The sequence below is a fragment of the Pseudophryne corroboree genome, chromosome 2 (genome assembly GCF_028390025.1).
Source record: "Pseudophryne corroboree isolate aPseCor3 chromosome 2, aPseCor3.hap2, whole genome shotgun sequence".
Classification (NCBI taxonomy): Eukaryota; Metazoa; Chordata; class Amphibia; order Anura; family Myobatrachidae; genus Pseudophryne; species Pseudophryne corroboree.
The window spans coordinates 17,787,627-17,800,888 of NC_086445.1; the positions used below are offsets into that span (position 1 = coordinate 17,787,627).

The 13,262-nt window shown below is 52.7% G+C and overlaps 1 long non-coding RNA gene across 1 annotated transcript in view; it reads right to left on the bottom strand.

The window, feature by feature from the left end:
- Positions 1–1,904: 1,904 nt before the first annotated feature.
- LOC135050458 (uncharacterized) overlaps positions 1,905–13,262 on the bottom strand; it is a 144,591-nt gene continuing 133,233 nt past the window's right edge. The window contains exon 5 of the long non-coding RNA XR_010241615.1: positions 1,905–2,115. This is a non-coding gene — a long non-coding RNA (uncharacterized LOC135050458). The remainder of the gene's footprint in view (positions 2,116–13,262) is intronic.

A 13,262-nucleotide genomic window follows, 5' to 3' on the forward strand; every position in this document is an offset into this window, starting at 1 on the left:
CAGGCACCATTGGTGAGCATTGATGAGGGATTGGTGGCACGAAGGCAGACGTGTCATTTTTGGGGCGTGATGCTGGGTGTGCCTGCAAATCCGTACTCAAGCAGGGTGTCTCTGCCATCTCTGTCCGGGTTGCGTTGCCGTTGATTTAATTGCGCTGCCAATAACAGAAGGATCTGCATGTGCGCTGGGAATGTGCGCACAGTTGCTGGGGCTTTGCGATGGCTCCGCTCCGCTGGGCGTCTCTGTACTATTCAGGGCTGCTGGGTTTTATTAAATAATTGCGCACAATCGCAGCTGCGGTCGCCATAGCGTCCATCAATGAATCAGGCCAGATACTAATAACACTGTAAGGGCGGGATGTACTAAAGGGAAAATGCGGTAAAACCCACAGGAGTTTTACCGCATTTTCAAATTGCCATGTTTGGATGGCGATACCCTATACCGCCGCAACACGCCGCAGACTCCTCCCCCCCTCTCCCCCGGCATACCTTCCTCCAGGCTGCCCTGGACCCGCAAGGTAATCTACTCCTCCCCTTAGCAACGCAGCCGGAGGTCTTTCCGGCTGCATTGGGAGGGACGAGGCGCCGGGGGCCTCCGTCACCGCATTGCGATATTGATCGCATATGATAGTATGTATGCGATCAACATCGCTGCGATAAGTGGCGAGGGGCGGCGATGTATCTTAATACATCCCGCCCTAAATGCTCCGTGTGACCGGTTCATCATACAGGATTTTAGATGTTTTTATCACGTTTTAAAGACATCAAGAAACACCTAAGGATCTGCGCACATCTGTAATAAATAGGGACCCAACCATGTGGGTCACTGCGGCTGCAGGAATTACGGGCCTCATTCACGCGGTGCACAGCACTCCAGCGTCTTTGCATTACCCGCGGTGACAGGCTGCAGCTTAGGGGGAAGTGTGTGCGACGTGGCAGAACCCATTCAGCACATGCAGAGAACAGGTCCTGCGCACAGGCAGGTGCCTCACCATCTGAGGTGTACGCAAGCCGTAGTGATAGGAACCACAGCAGCTTCTAGCATGTGATATACAGTATTCGGAGCAATAGCAATAAATGAGGACTTTTTTTATTTGTTATTTGATTTTGTATTTGATTTTATAGGTGTTTCTGAAATTGATATCCTAAACCAGGGATGGGGAACCTTCGGCCCTCCAGCTGTTGTTTAACTACACATCCCAGCATGCCCTGCAATAGTATTAGCATGGCGAAATAGCAAAACTGTAGCAAGGCATGCTGATATGTGTAGTTCAACAACAGCTGGAGGGCCGAAGGTTCCCCATCCCTGTCCTAAACCGAAGAGAAAATCACTAGTCATAATCACATCGTAGTAAATGTGGGATTGATGAGTGAAAAAGAATGTCGATTCGATTCAAATTTAAAATTGAATACAAAATTGAAATTTCATAAATATGCTCCTTTCTCATTCACTCTTTGGGGGCAATTCAATTGTTTTGGTAGTCTAAAAATCCTGTTGTTTGGTTGCCCACGCACATCGCGCCCAGACAGACAGGGTTTAGTCGCGTAAAACAGCTAAACCCGTCTAAACTCCTGTTTTGGGCATCCAAATGCCCATTTGGATGCCCAAAACGCTGGGTTTGGACACATTTTTACTCACACCTCAGGAGGCTGCGAGGAAAAATGTGCTCTCCGCGGCTGCCCGGCGCCCGAATAGTAGAACAATTGAATTACTGCCACTGGGCGCTCTCCAGTGGCGGCCACGGTAAAAACAAAAAAACAACTGAATTCAGCTATTTGTGCTGTAATGTTAGTAACGTGTTACTTACAATCACTACCACACATTTATCTTCTAGTATAATATTTCCTTGTGTTACAGCTATGAGGAAGAGGAGGAAATAAGCTCCGACAAATGAACGTTATGCAGAAATCTTTATTATGTATCAGAAGATAGAAGCCGTCCCATTCGGTGGATTACTGCTGCGGGACCTCCACTACGATGCAGCCACCTACATCTCTATCCAGCGTGGATCAGAACCACCGTTATAGAATCAGCGTGTCACGAAACTGACACCAATACCCAAACCAACCAGCAGGGGCACCGTCGCTGCTTCACTGGACTTTGCTGTATTTGGATCTGAAAGATACAACTTATATTAATATATACAGTATATATATATACAGTATATATATATATATATATATATATAAAACAAATCTGAGGGCGCTAAGAGTGTAGTACTGTTTAGATAATTGCTTACACTAAAATCAATTCTTGATTGTACGAATCATAAGAAATGTATTCATGAAAATACTGAATAAAAACATATACATATAACATATAGGGTCACGTTATAGGGGCAGGGTCAGTGTTACAGGAATAGGGTCAGCGTTATAGTAAGCGTTATAGGGGCAGGGTCAGTGTTACAGGGATAGGGTCAGCGTTATAGGGGCAGGGGCAGTGTTACAGGGATAGGGTCACGTTATAGGGGCAGGGGCAGTGTAAGAGGGATAGGGTTATAGGGACAGGACCAGTGTTACAGGAATAGGGTCAGAGTTACAGGAATAGGGTCAGTATTATAGTAAGCGTTATAGGGTCAGTGTTGTGTTATAGGGACAGGGTCAGTGTTGTGTTACAGGGACAGGGTCAGTGTTGTGTTACAGGGACAGGGTCAGTGTTGTGTTATAGGGACAGGGTCAGTGTTGTGTTATAGGGGCAGGGTCAGTGCTGTGTTATAGGGACAGGGTCAGTGCTGTGTTATAGGGACAGGGTCAGCGTTACAGTATTCTCTGGTAGTATGCTACACACACACATATACTCTGTGGTATGCTGCTCTTTGTATTATAGTTTTTTGAGAAACAGAGAAATTGACGGCAGATAAGAACCAATGGTCCATCCACTGTGCCCTTTAGGGTTAGAGTATTAGGGTTAGTTTAGTGGTTTGGGTTAGGGTATAAGGGTTAGTTTAGGGGATGGGTGTAGGGTATTAGGTTCAGTTTGGTTTTAGAAGTTTGGGTATTAGGGATAAGATATTAGGGTTGGTTCAGCGGTTGGGGTTTAGATATTAAGGTTAGGGGTTATGGTAAGGGAGAGGTTTGGATTGACAGTTGGGTTAGGGGTTATGGTAAGGGAGAGGTTAGGAATGACAGTAAGGTTAGGGGTTATGGTAAGGGAGAGGTTTGGAATGACAGTTGGGTTAGGGGTTATGGTAAGGGAGAGGTTAGGAATGACAGTAAGGTTAGGGGTTATGGTAAGGGAGAGGTTTGGAATGACAGTAAGGTTAGGGGTTATGGTAAGGGAGAGGTTTGGAATGACAGTAAGGTTAGGGGTTATGGTAAGGGAGAGGTTAGGAATGACAGTAAGGTTAGGGGTTAGGGTAAGGGAGAGATTTGGAATGACAGTTAGGTTAGAGGTTATGGTAAGGGAGAGGTTTGGAATGACAGTTGGGTTAGGGGTTATGGTAAGGGAGAGGTTTGGAATGACAGTTTGGTTAGGGGTTATGGTAAGTGAGAGGTTTGGAATGACAGTAAGGTTAGGGGTTATGGTAAGGGAGAGGTTTGGAATGACAGTTGGGTTAGGGGTTATGGTAAGGGAGAGGTTTGGAATGACAGTTGGGTTAGGGGTTATGGTAAGGGAGAGGTTTGGAATGACAGAAAGGTTAGGGGTTATGGTAAGGGAGAGGTTTGGAATTACAGTTGGGTTAGGGGTTATGGTAAGGGAGAGGTTTGGAATGACAGAAAGGTTAGGGGTTATGGTAAGGGAGAGGTTTGGAATTACAGTTGGGTTAGGGGTTATGGTAAGGGAGAGGTTTGGAATGACAGTAAGGTTAGGGGTTATGGTAAGGGAGAGGTTTGGAATGACAGTTGGGTTAGGGGTTATGGTAAGGGAGAGGTTTGGAATGACTGTTGGGTTAGGGGTTATGGTAAGGGAGAGGTTTGGAATGACAGTAAGGTTAGGGGTTATGGTAAGGGAGAGGTTTGGAATGACAGAAAGGTTAGGGGTTATGGTAAGGGAGAGGTTTGGAATTACAGTTGGGTTAGGGGTTATGGTAAGGGAGAGGTTTGGAATGACAGTAAGGTTAGGGGTTATGGTAAGGGAGAGGTTTGGAAAGACAGTTGGGTTAGGGGTTATGGTAAGGGAGAGGTTTGGAATGACAGTTGGGTTAGGGGTCATGGTAAGGGAGAGGTTTGGAATGACAGTAAGGTTAGGGGTTATGGTAAGGGAGAGGTTTGGAAAGACAGTTGGGTTAGGGGTTATGGTAAGGGAGAGGTTTGGAATGACAGTTGGGTTAGGGGTCATGGTAAGGGAGAGGTTTGGAATGACAGTAAAGTTAGGGGTCATGGTAAGGGAGAGGTTTGGATTGACAGTAAGGTTAGAGGTTATGGTAAAGGAGAGGTTTGGAATGATAGTTGGGTTAGGGGTTATGGTAAGGGAGAGGTTTGGAATGACAGTAAAGTTAGGGGTTATGGTAAGGGAAGGGTTTGGAATGACAGTAAGGTTAGAGGTTATGGTAAGGGAGAAGTTCGGAATGACAGTTGGGTTAGGGGTCATGGTAAGGGAGAGGTTTGGAATGACAGTAAGGTTAGGAGTCATGATAAGGGAGAGGTTTGGAATGACAGTTGGGTTAGGGGTTATGGTAAGGGAGAGGTTTGGAATGACAGTAAGGTTAGGGATCATGATAAGGGAGAGGTTTGGAATGACAGTAAGGTTAGAGGTTATGGTAAGGGAGAAGTTCGGAATGACAGTTGGGTTAGTGGTTATGGTAAGGGAGAGGTTTGGAATGACAGTTTGGTTAGGGGTTATGGTAAGGGAGAGGTTTGGAATGACAGTAAGGTTAGGTGTCATTGTAAGGGAGAGGTTTGGAATGACAGTTGGGTTAGGGGTTATGGTAAGGGAGAGGTTTGGAATGACAGTAAGGTTAGGGGTCATGATAAGGGAGAGGTTTGGAATGACAGTAAGGTTAGGGGTCATGGTAAGGGAGAGGTTTGGAATGACAGTTGGGTTAGGGGTTATGGTAAGGGAGAGGTTTGGAATTACAGTTGGGTTAGGGTTGTTAGGCTATTAGGACCAGGGATAGGGTGTTAGGGTAAATGTTTATGGTTATGTTAGGGTACTAGGGTGAGCGTTTGGAAAGTGATGCTCTGTCATTGGTTAGGATTGTCATGTGGTAGCGGGATCGGTATGGTATCCCAGCATATGGGATGCCGGCTGTCACTATACCAACAGCAGCATCCCGTCCGCCAGAATGCCGGCAGGGGGGCGAGTGCATCGAGGCCCCTTGCGTGCTCGCACTCGCCATGCTGCAGGCATGGTGGCTTGCTTCGCTCACCACAGGTTCTATTGTCCCTCTATGGATGTCGTGGACACCCACAGAGGATGAAACACTTACCTCACCAGTATTCTGGCGGCGGGATTGTAGCCCTGTCGGTATAAAGGAGTCGGTATTGCGATCACTAGGATCCCGACGGGCGGTATTTTACCTGCATACCGTGTTAGCAGGTCTGTTGTAAAAGCTATATTAAAATGCTGCCACTGAAAATCCATGTTTTAAGTCTAGCCCTGCTTGAGCACAGGTGACCTAATAGAGGTTTTTTTTAGCATATGTGATGTCACGGTTTGTTTTCAAGCATGGATATCCCTAAACATGGCTTATTATGTGTTAGCAGATCTGTAGTAAAAGCTAGGTTTAAATGCTGCCCTCCGAAAATCCATGTTTTAAGGATATTGGGGGTCATTCCGACCCATTCGCACGCAATAGGTACAGGCCTAGTCTAGTTTTGCTTTAAATTTTTTTTAGCTTAGCAGGACTGCACAAGCGATCGCACCCCTGCTAAGCTAAAATACACTCCCCCATAGGTGTGGGCTATTGATCGCAGCAGCAGCTAAAAGTTGCTGGCTGCGATCAACTCGGAATGACCACCATTGTCTCACATTTTGGGTGAGACAAAAACAATCAAAACATATTAATTCCCATATAGTCACCGGAATGTGCGCCTAACAATGAAGGACACGCCCCTTTGTGGCAATAGACATGCCCATAGGTGGAGTTAGACACGCCCTTTGGGAGGAGCATGACACGCTGCATTCTGCTTACACCTACAATCTCCCTGAAACTAGTTTTCAAAAGTAGGCAATTATGCCGCGTGTACCAGCTTAAGAGAGTGGGAGATGAAGAGGTTGTGGAGATATCTCCTATATAATAGCCCTATTCTGTGACTTTGTGATTCATTTGCTAACGCTGGGCGGAGTCACAAGACTGGGCGGAGTTAGTCAAATGAGTCACAGATCTGGCCAAATCTACAGGAGACTAGGAGCAGAAGCAGATGGTATGGGCATGGCACAGGCAGGGGTGCATACCTACCAGCTTTCTGCAGGAGCTGTCTTCAGGCAGAAGGAGGGACACACACACACACACACACACACACACACACACACACACTCGGCGAAAAGGGGGCGTGGCTTCACGGGAGGGCCCCGTTTTCGTCAGTGAGGGGGCATGCCCAGCGCTCTGTGAGCTGCTGGCATGCCCCCAGGGGCTGATTATGAGTCCGGGGGGCCCAGGGCACTTGAGACAGTGGAGCCCTATCTCATTGCTGTGCCTGCTGTGGGGTTGGGGGCGTGGCCTAATCGCGGGACGCGCGGCCACGCCCCCTTATGCAAATTCCGATTTTAATTTTTATTTTTTAAATGGGATTTTGGCCCCTCAGCTAGGGCTAAATCCAGAGGGGGTGGTCGCTCCCCCCTACACACCCGCACAGGCAGAAGAAAGCAGGGAGACTGCTGCCTCCCTGTAACACCACAGACCTGCCAATACACAGCAGCGTGTGCTGACTGTAGCACAATGCTGTTGCTGGTAGGACGGGGGAGCTTCTGAGATGGGACAGAGCTACTCGAGCCGGGGGGCCCCCTAAAACTGTGGGGCCAACGGTACGTACCCCCTGCCCCCCCCCCCTCCCTAATCCAGCTCTGCTGCTGGAACCCCCCCTTAATCCGTACCCCCTGATGCCCCCTCTCCCTCTGTCTCCACTATTCACCGCTGCTCTGCTAAGCAGAACGAGTACAGGAGCTTTCCAACTGCCCCCCCACCGCGGGACACTGCGACCCGCGGGTGGGACAGCGGGACAGACCCCAAAAAATGGGACTGTCCCGCGAAAATTGGGGCATTTGGGATGTATGGGGGTGGGTGAGGGGTATGTCATACAGACAGACGGGCACCGGCTCACTGTGTGCTTGACCCCCCACATCGGCATACTCAGCAGGGTCTCTCTGGCGCGGAGGAGCGTCACTTTCTAGCACACTCCACGCTTCTTAGCTGCAGTTTTGTGGGGCACCTGCCGCTGTGCAGGTTCCGTACTGCCTCTGTTATCTCCAGCCCCGGCAACCCCACCGCTAGCTGCAGCGCTGCCACCCGCAGTGAGGTGCGCCCAGCTCATTCACACACTTTAGCTGCCGGGTAGCGCTGCAGAAATCCAAGCTGCATGCTATGACCCCCTCCTCCCTCCAGCCGCAGCATCTCCTGGGGGCTAACCAGTCATTTCCAGTCTCACCTTACCACAGTGCCCGGCAGCTGCGCGAGGTCTGCGGTGTGTGACTGAGGAGGGGGGGGGGAGGGATGCGGACGGGCAGAGGAAGCAGGACTCCAGCCTGAGAGAGTCAACCATGCCAAGTCTCCAGCAGCAGCAGATCCCAACAGGTTGGAGTGGAACAGCAGCAGCCAGCAGCAGTGACTCCGGTAAGACACATCTGTCTGTCACCACTGTTTTGTCCCTAATACCAATCTCTCCCATGCCCTGTGTTCTGTCATGTCCCTGTCACCCCTGGCCTTGCCCTGCCACCCTTATCCTGGCCCTTTCACCCTTATCCTGGCCCTGTCACCCTTATCCTGGCCCTGTTACCCCTATCCTGGCCCTGTCACCCCTGTGCTTGCCCTGTCAACCCTATACTGGCCCCATCACCCCTGTCCTGGTCCTGCCGCCCCTACCCTGGCCCTGTCACCCCTATCCTGTCTATGTCATTTCTGTTCTGGCCCCGTCGCCCCTGTCCTGGCCCCGTCACCCCTGTCCTGGCCCCGTCACCCCTGTTCTGACCCTGTCACCCCTGTCCTGGCCCCGTCAAGCCTGTTCTGACCCTGTCACCCCTGTCCTGGCCCTGTTACTGCATACCCTCCAACTACCTTTTATGGCATGTACAGTACCCGCAGCGCCTCCAGACCTCTCCCCAGTGCACCACACCTCCCCACCTTCCCCTCCACCACATGCGGCACTCCACCCCTCCCCCACATGCTGTGCCTCCAGACCCCCTACACCACCCGCGGCTCCCACTCCTCCGCCCCCTTCACCACCCACAGCACCTCCAGGCCCCCTCCACCATTCACCCCCCTTATATGTCTCCCCCCCACACCTGCCCCCCTCCACCCGCAGCATCTGCAGACACCCTCCTCCATCCGCGGTCCCCCCCTCACCCACCCCTCCCCCACCAATGGCACCCCCGCACCTGCCCCTCCACCACCTCCGGACCTCCTTTCCCATCCACCGCACCACCCGTACCTGCCCCTACCCTACCCATGGTGCCTGCGGTCCCCTACCCCACCCCCGGCACTCCCATCCCTTCCCATCCCACAGCACCTCCGGAACCCTTCACCCATCCACAGCATCCCCACACCTGCCCCTCTCCCACCTGTGGCACCCCTGCCCCTCCCCCACCTGCAGTGCCTCCGGACCCCTCCCCCATCTGCATCCCCCACTCCTCTGCCTCTCCCCCACCCGCAGTACCTCCCGAACCTTCCCCATCCGGGCCCCACCCCCACTTCTGCCCCCCCTCCACCCGCAGCATCTACATACACCATCCGCAGTCCCCCCCGCACCCGCTACATTCTGTACATCGTGCCCTGCAGGTGCTGTTCACGCCGTCGCAAGGGGCTGTGCCTCCTTCACCATCGCACGCCCTTTCATTGTGCAATATTTAACCACTAACAAAGGAATGCAGGTAATACTCCATATAATACAAATATTCTACCCCAGAAAGGCATGCAAGGGTTAAGGGGGCGTAGCCCCTTGCGACGGTGTGAAGAGCGCCCGTAGGGCGCGATGAAGAACCTAGTATATATATATATATATATATATATATCTCCTATATAATAGCCCAGATCTGTGACTTTGTGCTTCATTTGCTAACGCTGGGCGGAGTCACAAAACTGGGTGGAGTTAGTCAAATGAGTCACAGATCTGGGCAAATCTATAGGAGACTAGGAGCAGAAGCAGATGGTATGGGCATGGCACAGGCAGGGGTGCATACCTCCCAACTTTCTTCAGGCAGAAGGAGGGCGCACACACACTCGCTCTCGACGAAAAGGGGGCGTGGCTTCACGGGAGGGCCCCCGTTTTCGTCAGTGAGGGGGCATGACCAGCGCTCTGTGAGCTGCTGGCATGCCCCCCGGGGCTGATTATGAGTCCGGGGGGGCCAGGGCACTTGAGACAGGGGAGCCATATCTCATGGCTGTATCTGCTGTGGGACTGGGGGCGTGGCCTAATCGCGCCCCGCGTGGCCACGCCCCCTTATTCAAATTCCGGGATTTTTATTTTTTATGGAATTTTGGCCCCTCAGCTAGGGGTAAATCCAGAGGAGGTGGTCGCTATCCCCTACACACCCGCACAGGCAGAAGAAAGCAGGGAGGCTGCTGCCTCCATGCAACACCACAGACCTGCCAACACGCAGCAGCGTGTGCTGACTGTAGCACAATGCTGCCGCTGTTACTGGCAGGACGGAGGAGCTTCTGAGCTGGGACAGAGCTACTCCAGCCGGGGGGTCCCCTAAAACTGTGGGGCCCATGGTACGTACCCCATACTTACCTACTCTCCCGGAAGCTGCGGGAGGCTCCCGTTTTTTGGGGTAGCCTCCCGCACCCCCGGAAGAGTGGGCAGGTCTCCCGCATCCTGCTCGCACCCTAGTGATGCGGGCAGGATGAGAGCTAACCTCCCGCGGGTCCGGCGGGTGGAGAAGGGGTTAAATTGACGCAAATCGCGTCATTTTAGCCCCGCCCCCTTCCCGCAGACCCACGAATCGCGGCATTTCCCGATGCGGGGGTGGGGCTTAGTGATGTCACCATCCGCCCCCGCCCCCCGAAGGCACCAGCTGCGTCTCCTCTCCGGGCTTCTCCCGGAGAGGAGAATTAAACTGTAGGCAAGTATGACGTACCCCCTGGCCCCCCCTATATCCGGCTCTGCTGCCGGAACCCCGGGACAGTTGGGAGGTATGGGGGTGTGTGAGGTGGTATGCCGGACAGACAGACGGGCACCGGCTCACTGTGTGCTTGACCCCCCACATCAGCATACTCAGCAGGGTCTCTCTGGTGCGGAGGAGCGTCACTTTCTAGCACACTCCACACTTCTTAGCTGCAGTTTTGTGGGGCACCTGTCGCTGTGCAGGTTCTGTACTTTAGCCAGTGGGTAGCGCTGCAGAAGTCCGAGCTGCTTGCAGGCTCCGACCCCCTCCTCCCTCAAGCCGCAGTGCCTGGCAGCTGCGCGAGGTCTGCGGTGTGTAACTGAGGAGGGGGGTAGGGACGCGGACGGGCAGGGGAAGCAGGACTCCAGCCTGAGAGAGTCAGCCATGCCAAGTCTCCACCAGCAGCAGATCCCAACAGGTTGGAGTGGAACAGCAGCAGCCAGCAGCAGTGACTCCGGTAAGACACATCTGTCTGTCACCACTGTTTTGTCCCTAATACCAATCTCTCCCGTGCCCTGTGTTCCGTCATGTCCCTGTCACCCCTGGCCTTGCCCCGTCACCCTTATCCTGGCCCTTTCACCCTTATGCTGGCCCTGTTACCCCTATCCTGGCACTGTCATCCCTGTTCTGACCCTGTCACTCCTGTCCTGGCCCTGTTACTGCATGCCCTCCATCTACCTTTTTGGCAGATACAGTACCCGCAGCGCCTTCAGACCCCTCCGCAATGCACCACACCTCTGCACCTTCCCCTCCACCACATGCGGCACTCCACCCCTCCCCCACACGCTGTGCCTCCAGAACCCCTACACCACCCGTGGCTCCCACTCACTCCCCCACCACCCACAGCACCTCCAGACCCCCTCCACCATCCACCCCCCATATATGTCTTCCCCCACACCTGCCCCCCTCCACCCGCAGCATCTGCAGACACCCTCCTCCATCTGCGGTCCCCTCTCACCCACCCCTCCCCCACCCATGGCGCCCCCGCACCTACCCCTCCACCGCCTCCAGACCCCCTTCCCCATCCGCCGCACAACCCGTACCTGCCCCTCCCCAACCCACGGCGCCTCCAGACCCCCTACTGTTCACGCCATCGCAAGGGGCTGTGCCTCCTTCACCATCGCACGCCCTTTCATTGTGCAATATTTAACCACTAATAAAGGAATGCAGGTAATACTCCATATAATACAAATATTGAACCCCAGAAAGGCATGCAAGGGTTAAGGGGGTGTAGCCCCTTGCAACGGTGTGAAGAGCGCCCGTAGGGCACGATGAAGCACCTAGTATATATATATATATATATATATATATATACTAGCTGGAGTACCCAGCGTTGCCCGGGATTTTCAGAATGTTTGTTTACAAAAATGTATTTAAATATTAAACACACAGTATAAATAACATAGTATAAAAAAGAATGTAAAATGTTATACACATCAATAAAATGAAAACCCAATTTAAAAATAGCACAGCACATTATGTATCTCCTGATATACTCTGTGCTGCTGGGGAACCGTGCTACTTACACCATATAACTCTCAGTGTGTGGCTTCCTGCTGCCTCCATTTCCCTCCTCACATCATGTCCCTGCCCCTGTCACATGCAGCCCTGTCCTCACTGACACATCACTCATCTCCTGATATACTCTGTGCTGCTGAGGACCCTGCTCCTCCCACTATATAACTCTCAGTCTGTGGCTTCCTGCTGCCTCCATTCCCCTCCTCACATCATGTCACTGCCCCTGTCACATGCAGCCCTGTCCTCACTGACAGTGAAGGTGGGTATGGGTGTATCTGGTTGCTGGGGTGTTGGTAGTGAAGGTGGGTATGGGTGTATCTGGGTGCTGCTGGGGTGTTGGTAGTGATGGTGGGAATGGGTGTATCTGGGTGCTGCTGGGGTGTGAGTAGTGAAGGCGGGTATGGGTGTATCTGGGTACTGCTGGGGTGTTGGTAGTGAAGGCGGGTATAGGTGTATATGGGTGCTGCTGGGGTGTTGGTAATGAAGGTGGGTATGGGTGTATCTGGGTGATGCTGGGTGTTGGTAGTGAAGGTGGGTATGAGTGTATCTGGGTGCTGCTGGGGTGTTGGTAGTGAAGGTGGGTATGGGTGTATCTGGGTTATGCTATGGGTTGGTAGTAAAGGTGGGTATGGGTGTATCTGGGTGCTGGGGTGTTGGTAGTGAAGGTGGGTATAGGTGTATCTGGGTGCTGCTGGGGTGTTGGTAGTGAAGGGGGTATGGGTGTATCTGGTGCTGCTGGGGTGTTGGAAGTGAAGGCGGGTATGGGTGTATCTGGTGCTGCTGGGGTGTGAGTAGTGAAGGCGGGTATGGGTGTATCTGGGTACTGCTGGGGTGTTGGTAGTGAAGGCGGGTATAGGTGTATATGGGTGCTGCTGGGGTGTTGGTAATGAAGGTGGGTATGGGTGTATCTGGGTGATGCTGGGTGTTGGTAGTGAAGGTGGGTATGAGTGTATCTGGGTGCTGCTGGGGTGTTGGTAGTGAAGGTGGGTATGGGTGTATCTGGGTTATGCTATGGGTTGGTAGTAAAGGTGGGTATGGGTGTATCTGGGTGCTGGGGTGTTGGTAGTGAAGGTGGGTATAGGTGTATCTGGGTGCTGCTGGGGTGTTGGTAGTGAAGGGGGTATGGGTGTATCTGGTGCTGCTGGGGTGTTGGAAGTGAAGGCGGGTATGGGTGTATCTGGTGCTGCTGGGGTGTTGGTAGTGATGGCGGGTATGGGTGTATCTGGGCAATGCTGGGGGTTGGTAGTGAAGGTGGGTATGGGTGTATCTGGGTGATGCTATGGGTTGGTACTGAAGGTGGGTATGGGTGTATCTGGGTGCTGGGGTGTTGGTAGTGATGGTGGGTATGGGTATATCTGGGTGATGCTGGGGGTTGGTAGTGAAGGCAGGTATGGATGTATCTGGGCGATGCTGGGGGTTGGTAGTGAAGGCGGGTATGGGTGTATCTGGGTGCTGCTGGGGTGTTGGTAGTGAAGGCGGGTATGGGTGTATCTGGTGCTGCTGGGGTGTTGGTAGTGATGGCGGGTATGGGTGTATCCGGGCGA